Source organism: Hylaeus volcanicus, chromosome 8 (genome assembly GCF_026283585.1).
Source record: "Hylaeus volcanicus isolate JK05 chromosome 8, UHH_iyHylVolc1.0_haploid, whole genome shotgun sequence".
In the NCBI taxonomy this organism is placed as follows: domain Eukaryota; kingdom Metazoa; phylum Arthropoda; class Insecta; order Hymenoptera; family Colletidae; genus Hylaeus; species Hylaeus volcanicus.
The window spans coordinates 5,237,280-5,252,115 of record NC_071983.1 but is presented as its reverse complement, the minus strand read 5'-3'; the positions used below and the strand labels follow the sequence as shown (position 1 = coordinate 5,252,115).

Here is a 14,836-nt window from a genome sequence, read left to right as displayed (position 1 = left end):
TTCGTAAAATAAACATAAAGAGCGAAAGTGCTTAGAAACAGCATAGCGACCAAGAGATGGCGGCGAGTTAATTAAAGCTGCGCAAGAACGCGATAAGCAAGGGCAAACGCGCACGAAGCCGCAGCGCACGCGACCAAAGATACGGGAGAACGATGAGGCCACTGATTCGTGTTTCTCATTATGCGGGCCGTCCATCGCGCACACGGCAACGTCGAAAGCAGGGCGTGGCGCGTTCTTCGTGGATCTAAATCGAATAGTACGTAGTATGTCTTTTGAAAAATCTACTATCGAACATCGAAACCGCTCCCGTAGTGCATGACATTCTCTCGCGGATTGTTAGGATGCCATGTATCTGTACCGTGCTAGGTTTGCAACTATTCGATTCCATATACCCCTCTACCGCGTTTAAGGTTAAAAGAAGCTATAGGTTAAGAAATAGCGATACGAGAATAGGTTAAGTAATCGCTGTACGCGTCGGTTAAGTAGTAATAGCCGTAAAACGAATCGAGAATTGGTAACGCGAACTACGTTAACGATAAGCTTTCGATCTCGAATACAGCGTGTACGTTGCTAGAAACACCGTGTCGAATCGAAGCTTATCGATCGCGAATGTCACGAAATTGATCCGAGCACGACGGATTCTAATAACCATGAAACAGACAATACGCGGCGACGTTGCATCGTTTCGTCGCTGCGATTATCGTCAGATCGAACGTTTCATATTTATAAGCATCCTTTCTATCGTTTTAATATCGTACAAATACATGCATGACAGGACTGCGAACCGTACAATGTGACAGAAACCCTAGATGAAAACGCACCTTACAAGATCGACCTCTTGTCCCTAGATGTCGTGAGGTATCGAAAGATAATCGAAGATGTATCGACCGTATCGATTGACCACTAATGGAGTCTTCTTCTTTGTTACGGTCGTTCAGGCGTTCCATTACGTTCAGGACAGTTTACGTGGTCATTCGTAGATCGCGATCGACCGTGGAGGGATTAATTCGAGTGTTGAAAAGTGCATAGCAAGAATAGTTTTCGTAGCGATTAAATCGTGTGAGAAACTCGCACGCAAAGACCGTTCGAGCGGATTTGACGAAGCGCGTGGTGCTTGGAGAGAGAGTGGGACAGCCGAGCTGGAACAGCAGCCAGGTTGGAAAAAGTGACCATTTAATATCTCAGAATCCGCTAACGATATCGCGATGAAATCTTTTGCATACCCTTCTCTACCATGTTTCATGTTTAGTTATATATGGCTCGTCGCGAGTCGACGATTAGTTTTCGAGAAAAGTGACATTTTAGGTTAGACCCGTGGAGACATCTTCGGATGCATTCGGAAGATTACCGACCGTGACTTTTTTTTGCGTGACATACCGACACGTTTCCAAATGAAAGGCTTCTTACCACGCGTGCATAAATATGGTGTATCGTGTTCTAGGAATATTTGACCGACGTTGAATCGAAGAAGTTCTTTAGAAGTTCTTTATTTTAATTGACTTTCGAACGAAGCGATACGAAGGTGTCTGTAATTAAACACACATTTTAACCGGTTCTAACATTATTGCATATTTTATTGTAACCTACATTGCGTGGGATATTTCTGGATTTCTCGTTCCAGCGATATCATTAGTGGAATTAAATTAGAATAAACCGAATTATTCGTTGACTTCTCAATTTTGATACGTAGTCTTCGCTGTTCGTTTCGTACAGAATTGCGCTATTGATTTTTCTCGAAGACATATGCGTTTTGTAATTTATAACTGTTAAAGGATTAATCGCTTGACGTCCCGCGACAGTTTAATTACGTACGTGGAGAAACGATATTCGATTCGCTCTGTTTTCGACGTTTCTAAAATCGATAATCGTTTCCAGATGTTTCTACATTTTTCATTTTTATTCCCGATACTCGGACGCGAGTCTTCGACCGGAATTTTCCGTGGTGTAACGTTTACAACGTCGATCTGGTAGTTTTACAGCGCGATCGGTAACATCCTTGTTCGTGGATAAACTTCGTTCAATTCGAGTAGGTTAACATCCTCTTCCACAGCGGTATGTAGCATGTAACCGGGTGAAGTGGTACTTGCGCGAAGCAATTTGCAACTATTTGCGCGTTAAACGAACGATCCTTGTTCAGAAACGTACGGTTACCGAAAGCTCCAAAAGCTTTCCTGTATTTTTAAACGTCGCGAATATGGAATACGTCGAACTCGTTAGTCGACACGGCTTTATCAGCATCGAAATGTTTATTCGCTTAGCCATTAACATAAAAGTTACGAGAAAATCATTTTCATTTACGATGTTCTGTATTTATTTAGTTTTTCGCTATTGGGTCGCCGGGTCAAAGAGATCTTTTCGGATTTAATAAGAAAAAGTCTTCTAACATTTTTCTTGCTCTCCTAACGTTAAGACACGGAGCCGATTCCTCCTCTTTCCGAAAGCGTTAAAAGCTCCACGAAATAAAGCAATTCTGCGAAATTAACGCAGTCTCGATAAATCGTAGGCGCTTACATAAAACACCAATTTGGCATTTATTTCTTCTCTGGTCTCGATTACGCGATGGATCGCGATTTAATCGATTCGCCTCGGTTCGGATTAAATCGGTTAATCGAGCTCCCGTTGTACCTCTATCGAAACAATACCACACATGCGCGCATGTTGCAGTCAAAGGGAACCTCATTAAATCTCTTCCTGCCGTAGCGTACAGAGCGTGGTGAATTTCTTTCTTCTCTCTTTTCCCATACGTAATATTGCGGATTAAAACGTTCCGATGGTTATATTTGATACAAGCTGCACTTTGATACAACGATTCCTCGAGAAACGTGGCCTTTATCTCGTTGGTACCGCGAGGGGTACGACTCTGCGACTTGGTACCCGAAGACTGGCGGGAAGAGGGTCGTCGACTACGTTAAATATTAGCGCCGTTGTTTCGTTATTACTGTCGAGACCTGCGGGAACATAAGGATAGATTATATTGCACCAACAAACCCTTCGCTGTGCCCCTTAATTAAGGACAGCGCGTGCCACGGTCAGGTATAAGGTCGGTTCCGTACGACGTGTCCGACTCGTCCTTTTCATTTAAGCTCAAGGATTTTCCAAACATGAAACCGATGAAAACATCCCCCTACTCACCCTCCTCCCTAAATACAGTTTTTCTTTAACGCGTCGTTTTCGCAACGAACGTGACACGATTTCCACTTTGTTTTCAGACGGTCTCTCATCGCGATAAGGCGTACCAGTCCGCGGTGTGATCGAGTGGCTCTCGTCGTCGCGGGCGATTTAAGTACGCGCGCAGACACCCGGTAGACGAACACCTACCCACGTAAGTTCGATTATTAATTCAGCGGCGGGAGCACGCGGCGCAGAGGCTTGGCGCAATGCACCGCTCTTTATACGGAGCGACGCACCGCGCCTTGTGTACGAGCACGTACAGAGACGACTGCCGTTTACGTGTGCAACCGTGCAAGCGTGTGCGGGCGAGCGAGCGCACGTACACGCGGCGACTCGCGCTCACCGCGATGTTACAACCGTGAAGCGAGTGTATACGTCCCGAGCGTTATCGGGCCCGTGTTATCGCGCGAACTCCTCTCACGGCGCTTAAGTGCGCTCCGCTGCCTCGCGCGGAACGCCGCTGCTCCCACGTACAGTGAGTTACTTTAATATTCGGCTACTTCGCCACTTTTTACTTTGTCGCTTCGTTGCTTTCCACTTTTGTACAAATTGGTCATTAGAAGGTTCAACCCTTCGTGCCCGAGGCATTTTTCTATGGAATCAAATCCAGTCCATTTTTATAATAAGTTTCTGTAAAATCAAAAACTCTACTTCGTAAAGAAACATCTATGAACATTCATGACTCGATGCAATATTATTTCAATTAATAAATAGCTGTATTCTGATGTAAGTAAAATTGAAATTGTACGTTCAAGAAATCGAGCACAAAGGGTCAATCGTCCTTTCCTACGGTGGTTTCTGATCACAAATTTGCGGCGGTCGCGTCGAATCCGACCTTGCCATATTTTTTTTAAAACCAAATTAATTTTTATTTGTAACCTTTGGGTGATATCAGTCTTACTGAATTCAGTCTTCACAGTTGCGCAAACGATACAAAAACCTAATGATGGAACTAATATGTCAGTCGCTTTGACCCGACCGTAGCAGAGGAGAGTTAAATATCTATTTGTTTCCACTATTCCGTGGATGAAAACATGTTCACCAACGCCGTTTGTTGGAATACAGGCTTGTGTCGGTACGAATCCAATGGCGGTAGAATATTCCATGGTTTGTTTATGAGAGAAGGGGAGGGTATAGGTTTTCGCTTCCTAAAATATAAAGAGGGCAGGAGTTGCAATGACTAATCCTTTAATCGAAAAAAAAACGATAGATGTACGTCGCACCATTCACAGATTGGTTTGCGTAGTACCGCAATGGTGGCTCGTGGTAGTTTGCATAGATCCCCAAATTGTTGCTCTATCTTATAAATGTAGGAGTCTTTACCTACACGACCAATACCGTATTCTCATTCGACTTATTATTGGGTACGGGAGGCGCGGATACTACACAAATAACGATTATTACACGATAATTATCCTGAAGCCTTGTTGCACGGCGTTTCCGAACGAAGGTGGTTGGTAAACGACAGATAAGGTTGGGGATACGCCCCCGTACGACTTCTTTTTCTCAGATTGTTCGCCTTCGTTGTTGCAAGAGTCCCCAGTCTCATTTTTTGTTAATGATCGAGGTTCTATCGTGTCGCTCTCTTTCAAAAATACCATTTGCCTGGATACTCACGAACGGGGGCGGTATTTCGGGTAAAAGGGCGGTCCTGGACGAAAGTTTCGCTCGACGGAAAGTCGATGCATGTTTGAAAGAGCCCCGAAGCGAGCGTCGTCGGAGCAACGCGCGAGGTTGCGGACGGGCGACAACCGAAATTTACGAACATCGAGGTCGGCTGCTGGCTGGCAGCCTCGCACGATAACGCGTGGGAAGAACCCGAGGACGTTCCTTTTTGTCGCGCGAAGAATGTCGCGGTGCACGCGTGTGGTAGTCCCTCGCTTTGTGTGCCGCAAACAGAGACAATGCGCGTCGTCGGGCGTTGGACACCGCTCGTCGCCGTATCAGCGTCGAGGCGTCGTGATTATTCAATTTTTAGCTGGCTTTCTCCCGCCAAGTAGGTGGGGAGAAGTCGCGTCGTTGATAATATCGCGATAGGCTGCGGTTAAGTAATCGCGCGGAGGGAAACTCGTCGACTGTGGATTAGTGGATCCGTTGGCGCTGATAAGACCTGCCTTTTTTTTTATGTTTGCGTCGTCTTCGACTCTTGGTATTTCGAAGCGAAGCAAGTTCGGGATGGTAACTTCGCGGTGGAAGTTTTTGGAGTAGTTCGCAGAGCGCGCTCGCAAAGGGGCTGAGTGCCAAAATTCGGAAGATTGGGATTCTTCCACGATTACGCGATACGCGCTATTGTCGATAAATTTAGACGAGTGGGGGGGTTGTTAGCGGCTGCATTGAAAATATTTTTCGTTCCTTTTGTAACTCGAATCTATCGATAACGTTGACGGACTCTGTACTTCATGTACGAAGTTTCTTTTTCACTTTTCAAAACCATTGCGTTACATTTTATTACGTTACGTTGATCTGAGCGGTTATATTCTTTTATCTAGACATTCTGTATTATATTTGGAGTTTCAAGTAAACATTTATCTCCAAAAAGACAACGAAATCAAAGGCTGTATGCTTTGAAAGGCCTCGAGGACATTTTTACGAGGGTAGAAATATGGGTGTAATACCTGTATTTAACGTGTCGGCACAAGTCCCAAATTTCATGTACACCCTGTAGGAGCCAGAGGCGGTCAGGGCCTTGTTGCTCGATTTTCATCTCAGCGCGGTGGGTCCTACCATTTTGTTAGCCCGGCAGGTTCCAGGGGCCTTCCCTCGAAACACGTCCCAGGCACGAATGCGGCTGACCAGCTTCGAGCTGGAGCTAAATTCCCCGTCGCCTCGGTTTCCTCTATTCTCCACCCACATTCTCTACGTTTCGTTTTGTTGAATTTTTGCGAAAGGAAAACCGTTCGAGATCTTACGATCGATAGCGACCGATACAGCTGAGTTTTTTGTTTCTTAAACATATTACTTCAGCGGAAGTCTTAAAACCTGCGGGTCTTATTTAGCGAAATATTCGACACGCTTCTCATCCCGTTCTTCGTATTTTTCGTTACGATACCTCGTTTCTTCCGACCCTCCGCTTCGCGAATTTCGTTTCAACGCGAACGTATGCGTCGAAACTTGATGTTCTTACTTTTCGCGAATATTTTATTTACGTACCATTGCGGTCGCAGACCACCGTCCATCGAAAAGGCCCTGGACAACGGTCATTGACGCGAAATTAATTGAATTCTAGCAGCGAAGCGGTGCGATTAAGGACTGCTGCTTTCGACATTGGGTTCGGCCATTAAAATTCTAAGTGCGTGAAAGAAATGGTGTCGACGCAGTGTCCGACTCGAAGCTGGATAGACCGTGCGTCCACTCGCGTGCTCGACACTTTTCACTGTTTTCGTTTATTGCGAGCTAAAATAAACTCCTCTACTTGTGCAAAATTGCAAACGAATACCAAGTCCTGACAAAGATGGCCCGCGGTTTCGGAAAGACCGCAACCGAAAATCTCGACAATTGTACGAGTGTACAATATTAGATTAAATTTGCGCGGTAACATTTTACATGGAAATTGTATTTATGAATGTTATAGGTTCTTTTTCCGTTAACTTCATTGCATAAATGATGTTCTACGGTTACCGGTGGAATGATATTTACCTCTACGAAAACCTGGTTTCTACTCCCAGTTGTAATGATAACCAGATTCCCGTCTTTCTCGCATAATTTTGCTATTAGTACGTATCGCGCGATCTTTAATTCTCTCTTCTGCGTTTCCGCTGATCGCACTTACGTTTCTATCGAATTTTTATCCTTCGTTGGCTTACAACGAAGCGCAACAGTTTCGCTATGAAAATCAGTCCGTTACGATTGGTCTTCCGTCCTCTCGTTTATACGATTGTTCCCGCGTAGAATGCAAAGGCGAAACGCGAGGTTGATGAGGAAAAGTTATGGAAACGCGTATAATTTAAATTGTAAATATACCGGTAACTGTTTGCCGTATGACGGTGACTGCGAGATCGACGATTATGCTTGCTTTTTACAGAATGTAAAAGTAAGTAGCGTCTATCGAAGACGTTTGTCTAAATCGATTCGAAAGGTTTGATGTTTCCAGATAAATTTTTCATTATAATGATACGCACATGTGAATCCTAATTATGCGCATATTTATAATGAATCATTCGTTTAGACAAATTTCTTCGATAGAGGGTACGAATACTTGCGAGACTGACTGTATGTACATAAGAATTTATAGTACATATCTGCGATCTACGGGAAACTAATTCCCTCCTCTGTTTCCAAGGTTTCCATACAAAACAATACACGGAAACGCACACTTCCGGCTTACCCGCTCCGTCTCTGTATTTATTACATTTTACGGTAACTCTCGATAGTTGGTAGTTTTCTAGATCGAGTAAACGTCGTCCATCTTTGCCTTTGTCCGCCGCGATGTATTCAGCTTTGATCTTTACAAGGTTAAACAACGTTGGCGGGTGCGCTAATAGTAATTTCTCCACAGCCAGTGGAAGCGGTCAAACGGGAGCGATGTCGAGCAGTTTCACGCGCGAAACCGTGTGTGATTGATAAACTCGCGGACTTTCTACGTCTTAAATTTCACGTATCCTAGAGGCCGCCGACCGTGGCGGCCTTTACGGGGCCGTTCTATTTTAGATTTCGAGCCGTAAACTCGCGTAAATCCGCCACACCCTCCTTTTGTTCGCGGACAGAAACCGTGGCGCGCGTTGATTTACATCCTCCTTAAAATCCAAACAGACCACGGTTAAGCGCGATTAATCGCTCGAGTAGCTCGTTAAAACTTCCAGGATAATCTCGATCGTGAAAATCGAGCACCCACAGGCTGAGAAAACGCGTCAGTTTTCCTATCGTTCCTTTTCCTCCCTTGCGGTTCTATCTTTGCAGATATCTTCGATCTGCGATGTTACCGATCGTCGACGGATCGATCTCGACTCGAGAGGTATCGATAGTTTCACGGGAAAGTCCCAGTTTCGCGCGAGTACGCCTCGGTGTATGGCTACCCAGAAATTCGTCGTAGCGTCGATGTTTTTCAACCGATCGCGATGAAACTCGAAACTTAGGACGGCGAAACTGTTTAGAATCGAACGCAAAAAGAATCGTTTCGATATCTCTGTCGTGTGCCGAGATATTAAACAGCGGTATTTGGTCTGCGCGCGGACGTACGAAATCGCGTACCGCGTCTGCGCAGGTTGCCTGCCTCTCTCGAGCCAAGTGGAACTTTCCACGGCGCGGGACCCGACGACCTCGGCGTCGGTATCGATATCTCGAGGTGAGATCATCCGGTTCGATCGTTTCTCGAGCCCACCCGCTTTTTAGCAAATTCGAATCGGTACCGTTTCATACAAATACTCCAAAAGACGCCATCGTTGTTAATTCTTCAGGTAACTATCGTTGGAAGCTAAGAAGAATGCCTCCGAGGGGTACTCGTCGTTTTCCGCAAGGTTTTAAATTGTCGCTCATCTTTCTTTTGCGCGATTAATCATTCGGTTCTCTAACGAATATCGATACTCGTTCCTCCTCCAAACATCCACTGTTTGCTCCGCAATGGCGTTCGGGACAAATCGCCAGCTACGGATTCAATTCGTAGAGTGTTGATCGACGTGTTTAAGGATAATATGTTAAAACACTCGTACTATTGTATTGGAGTAGGTATTCGCGAAACGAAGGCCTGCTTCCAGCCGGGGTAGCAACAGCTCTTTGCTTCTCCCTTTCCTTCGTTTCGCGGATGCGTTTACGAGACCAGCGATGATTCTATCGTGTTCGTTTCTTTGCTCGCATACAGGGAGAACCTGTTTCGAACGCGTTACCGTCGCACGGTGGCCGGAAGTCCCAAAAAGTTGGCTCAAAGTACCTTTTTGTACTTCGCATTCCGATTTTCCAGCTACCGTCGAGTTATACGCGAGGCTCCATTCTGTCGTCTGCTATCAGTTTCGATATCTTCGATACCAGCATCCTTGGGAGGGGATTGTTGTGTAATAGCGAAGAGTTTAGTTTTTGTTTCTTTCAGTTTGACAATGTTTCGACGGAATGATCAAAGCCACGAGTTACAGTGCTTACAGTAGCGTCTAATGGATAGTCTACCCCCAGAGGAAGTTCCTCAGGGGGTGCGGTTTAGGCGCAGTTCCCCAAGACCTGCGTGCCACTTGGATCGCTTGCATCTTGAGAACGATTGAATCTATGCACCTAACATTTCGTACATCCTATCAGGAACATATACGCTATCATTCCTGAGAAGAACGTCAAAATATAAGTGGGACAAATAGGGTGCTTACCCCCCTCGAAAGCAATTTTTGTAGGTCCGTGTGCAGTACACCCTTAATTATCAAGCAACATCGCGGAATCGACGAGATTTTGGGCCAGTTTGTAATTTTCGAGGCCTACACGGCGAATAAACGTAGTCCCATTTCCGTGACCACGCGAAGAATTCATCGTCTTGGCTGGTTGGCGATCGCCGAGTTCTCCGACTTCCGCGTGAATTTCGGTTTGGGGAAACCTCCGAGGTTCGCCGACGCTCTTCCATCCCTTCGATCCTCCTCCCCCCGAAAAAGCAACCCTTTGGAGAGCGTTGCACAAAATCAGAAGTTCGGAAGAAAAGGAAGGGCGCAACGCGGCGAAGGGAGACGGCGCCAGAGGGTAGAGAAAGCGAGAGAGAGGGTTGGAGACCCTACACCCACCCCGAACGATACGTCCCGTCGCCATGGTAACACCCCCGAGGCGTCCCTGTGTCAGTCCACCCCCGCACCTCGCCAACGCCGTCGCCTATCCCTCCGACGCCTCTTCTTCCACCGCGGACCCCCTCCTGAAGCCCCCCTTTCGCGAGTCCACCAGGAACTGGTATCGATCCGCGGACGAGTTCGAGGTCCTACGTATTCTACGGGGAGTGTTACTGACAACAGGATCGTCCGTTTTCCGTCTTCGTTCCCCCTCCGCGGTGTCCTTCTCGTTCGCGTAATTCCCCTACGCGCCTAAACGAATCGTTCTCCCCCTCCTGCCCAGGGGTTCGACCACCCCTCACGTCGCGCTATCAGGAATCGCGCGTTATTGGATCTCGGTTTGTTCCCTCGGCCGTGTCTCTATGTTTGCACGCGGCTCGAGCGGCCGTCGATCTTGCACTTCGCGAGCCACGCGGACCGACGATTCCCGATGTCTCGCCCGTTGCGCGGCCGCCTTTTCGATCGAACGGGAACGAACCTCGGTATTTTTAGAGTTCGTACTCTCACGCGTCTCTTCAACCCTGGAGTAGCACTAAATTCGAATGGCGCGTCGAGTAATTCGAGATCGAGAGGACCGGGGATGACAGCGACGAACTCGAACGGGAAGCTTTCGAACGATTAGCGAGATAAGTAGGGTAGCGAGTATATAGTCTGGACTTGTGACGAAAACAAAAATTGTATTCGGGAAAAGTAGTCATGTAATTGGAGTAGTCGCATAGCGAATTCCGAGTAACACGATTTTTGAGATAAAATAGGATGGATGTCCGATGCCGTAAGGGTAGAATTAATTAACCCTTTGCACTCGAGGCCTTCTTTTCTGGTATATACCAGCAACTCGAGATGCTTTCTTAGCATTCTATTGCCACGAATGCTGAGCTTATTGCGACCTCTCGAGTTACTCCATCGCGTTAAGATATGACTGAGAGTCACCTCTCGAGCGCAGAGGGTTAAAAAATCAAATTCTTCGGGGTCCTCGGAGACTGGTCGTTCAATTCCTCGGCGTTTCGCTTGAGAGGGTCGCGAGCGTTCGCTCGGGAACGTCGAGGAATTCCTGGACGAGATATCGAACGCGGGAAAGGAATCTGTATCGACGTCGAGGATCGACCGGCGAAGGTCCGTGGAATTAGGTGTCCTCGAAAACAGCCTCGTCTCGGAAGGTAGCTTGGCTCTCGATGGAAAGCTACGCGGCCCGCCGCCGTAACAAGATCTAACCCCTACCTCTTATTTTTCCTCCTCTCCGTCGGATCACCCCCCCTCTCCTGCTGGCTGGTGCCCCCTTTTGATTACTCTCTTTCCGTTCCTCTTTCTATCTTTACCCGAGTAGCGGGATTCTAGCACAGGCTGGCCGTTCTCGTTGCCCCTATCGCGGGCATAGAACAACGTTGGGAAAAATGTAATCCGATTAATGATTACTGTGCAGTCGAGTCGGTGATTAATGACCGCGAACTCCTAATTATCCGTAATTATGATTAACGAACAGCGCGAATTATCAAAACGAGTACAGTTCGTTGCTCAGGAGTTGGCGAGGCAGTTCGATTGGCTGTCGCGTAACGGCGACACCTTTACTCCCATGCATTTTCGTTATTGGCTGCAATCCGTTACATCTACGATGCTACCGCGTGACGATGACGACGGACGAGACATGTCGTGCAATAGTAACTATTGGCGTAGATATATGAAAAAAAAAATTATAGAATTCGAGACGCGTAAGATACACTTTGTATAACTGTTCAAAAGAAAGGGGGTTTCTGGGGGAGCAAAGGCGGACCGAACGGTGAAATTTCCTTGCCCTGTTCCCTTCAGTTCTCAGGTGCCTCGCCAATACAAACATACAATATAAACATACAATAAAACGCTTTAGATGCGATTAGCTTGTGCACGATTAGCAGACTGCGAGTTTTACGCATTTCTAGGGCACGCTACCGTGGAAGACGTTACTTTGTATTAGCGAACCACTGTTCAGCGATGACCGATCGATTAATAACTATTATTAACGTCGCGACTATTACGAGTCCGTTAGAAACGTAATCGCAAAATAACGGATTAGCGTCCAGTTCTGGTAGAAAGGCTTCGTGCGTCACGATGCGTTACCGGTGCACGATTATCGCGCGATTGATCCCCATTAGCATCCCTAATTGCCAATCGATGAAACAGTTGTGCATTAACTTTGATAGGGGAAAGTCACGATTATCCTGTTTTCTGAATGGCCAATTCATCGGGTGCTATTTTAACGTTACGCTACCGCGTTCGCCGTTCGGTGCATATTTAATCTTTATGTTGTATGTGGTCGAGTGAAAATAGGTGCACGGTTACGTGAAAATCGTTGTTCCGCTTTAAATGCTAGCTTCAGTAAACAACAACACAGTGGAAAAGCATTGATATTCAAAATAGGATTGCTCGTTTACTCAATTATTTAATTATTAATTCGAATAAATATTATTCAATCGCTATTATTATGTACCGGTTATAACATGCTAAAATAATTCCTCTTCCGAAGCATGCTTCTGAATCTCAATTATCCTCGGCAACGTAGATCCGTGAGTATCGATCGACGCGTTCGTTGAACGTCGAATCGGTCTCGATCCAGCTGGAGATCCAGATATCGCGAGAACGCGGTGAACCAGCATCGTCCGGTTTATCCAGCCTGGTCGTGCCGTACCGAGCTCCGCTAGAAAGTTTAGGAAACAGTACACCGGCGCGGTGCATCGCGGCGCGCGTCTGGCCTGCAGGCGTCGCAAACGAAGCCAAGCTTCACGACGCTCCCGCGGCACGCTCGCAAAAGTCGCCTACTTAACGTGCACACGTGAAATTAGGATTGCACACGCTGCAATTAAAGCATGTCTTGTCTTCTCTACGAAATATAAGGCACGGAAATTCAAAACCCACGATCCTCGCATCCACAGTTGACCGCTTTACCTAGAAAACCAATCCCGTACCTTACGTTTCGTATTCTCATTTGACTCGTTATTGTTGGGTATGGGAAACGCGGATGCCACACATTTTTTCATTTTTTCATTTTTGCATTTTTGCACATTCCCATAGGTTTCGCACTCTCGTCACGATAATACACGTCTTATATTAGAAGTAATAACTTGACTTCGATAAGACGTTCTTTTTCTTAAACAAGGTTTTTTACGAAGCCTCGCGTTAATAAGATAATAACAAGAAATCGTGCAGAACCGCGGGCTCTGTTCGCGAGGAGAGGCGTCCACGAGACCCGCCAACACGCTCACCAACGCGCTCGCGGGTCTGTATCAGTACGCGAGCATGTTATCCGTCTCTCTGCGAGAGAGCGCGAGACCTTCGGCTCTTTTGCCAGCCCTCCCGGCTCTCTCGCGTTACGTTCTCTCCTCCGTTTCACTTTGATTGCTCCCCCTCTCGCTCTTTCCTTCTCCGACGTTCTTTCCACCTCTCTCGCTCGCTGCCGCGGTTCTCCCTTCTCCCTCGATCTTTCGCTAAGTTTCTGCTACCTTCGTCCGAATCGCGGATCCACTCGGGAGGCTCTTTTTAACCAACGTTACGCTATCTCGTTCCAATTTCTGAGCCTCTCTCTTTCTGTCTCTCGCAAGTCGTAAGTTCGTCTTACTCCAACTCTCGAAGCTGTTCCGTTTTGACTCGAGAATCTGCAAGACTCGAATTCGTAAGTCTGTGTTTATCCAACTTGTAAGTCTATCTAACTTGCAAGTCTTTTCAACCAGTCAGTACATCCTTCCGCAACTCGTAGCGTTGTCTCTTTCTCGCTCGTGGCAAATATTTAGCGCGGTCTCCGTCTGGTTCGCGCGGTCGCTTTGGCCGCGATAAAGAAACCTCTGTCCTCGTCTCGTTCGTCGAGCTGCATTGCTTCCTCTCTCTCGCTTTCACCGCGTACGATGAGCGGGATCCACAGCGCCGACGTGTACCAGCGACACGTAGCCTAGCGCTATTGCACACGCATCTTGCATCGCGTACGACCAACAGGTCGAATTTATCGGCGACTTCGGAGCCTTGGCGTGCATAACAGTTTAACCCTTTGCGCTTCGCTCGCGCCGCCACGGCAATGAACGTTACATGCACCGCGAACTCGGTTCGACATTCATTTACAGCAGAACAAGCTCCATCGAGGAAATAAACGAACGAAATTTAAATCGTAAACGTTTATGAATTTCATATTGTGTAACGTCGGGGAAATTCTTCAGGGTGCACAAAGTTGAGAGGTCACGCCGCCTTTGGATTAAGAGAAACCGAGTACCTTCTTTTTTGTTTAAATAATAGCTTGAAACTTGCGTTGTATGTCCGATCGCCCTATCGAAAGCCATAGTGAGGATTCGTCGAGGTTCTTTTTATTTTTGGGTTCCTCTTCGTCGTCGAAACATTAAAAATTAACGTACAAACCTAGGAGTCAAAGCAACCGAAGACTCTGCGCTCCGATCTCCTGTATACAATGCACGCCAAGCCTTGAGCACACGTGCCTTCGGCTGTCTTGGCTCCGGGGCCAGTCGCCCATTCGCGAATTCTTCCCTTTTTCGGCGGAATCCCGGAATTTTACCACGGAATCGTCACACCGAAAGTTTCTTACCGGTCCCGCGCGATCTTTTCGTCGTTTCCCTGTTTCGACTCTTCGTTTTCCTTTCTTTCCCCCGAATACAAAATACCGATTCCGGTTTGTCGGGATTTTTCGTTTTTCACGGCTCGACGGCGAGCGTTTCCCCTCGTTCGTTGCATATTTAAAGGTATCAGAGATAAGAAAAGCGAGGCTCCCGTCTCGAGGAATGTATCGCCGCTGGAACGATCAACGAGTGAATCGTTTTACATCTAATGCATCTTAATAAAATCGTCGACGCACCGAGACTCCGGCTACGAACCGAGGCTCCCGTCTGTTGGTAACGCGAATAACGATAAAACGGAAATTGTCGCGGACAATGAGTGCGCGTGCAAACTTTTAATTATCAGCGCCGAGCGAG

The 14,836-nt window shown here is 46.9% G+C and overlaps 1 long non-coding RNA gene across 1 annotated transcript in view; it reads left to right on the top strand.

Annotated features, from left to right (window-relative positions):
- LOC128881419 (uncharacterized) overlaps positions 1-14,836 on the top strand; it is a 55,345-nt gene that overhangs the window by 2,471 nt on the left and 38,038 nt on the right. Inside the window, exon 2 of the long non-coding RNA XR_008458066.1 lies at positions 3,210-3,322. This is a non-coding gene — a long non-coding RNA (uncharacterized LOC128881419). The remainder of the gene's footprint in view (positions 1-3,209; positions 3,323-14,836) is intronic.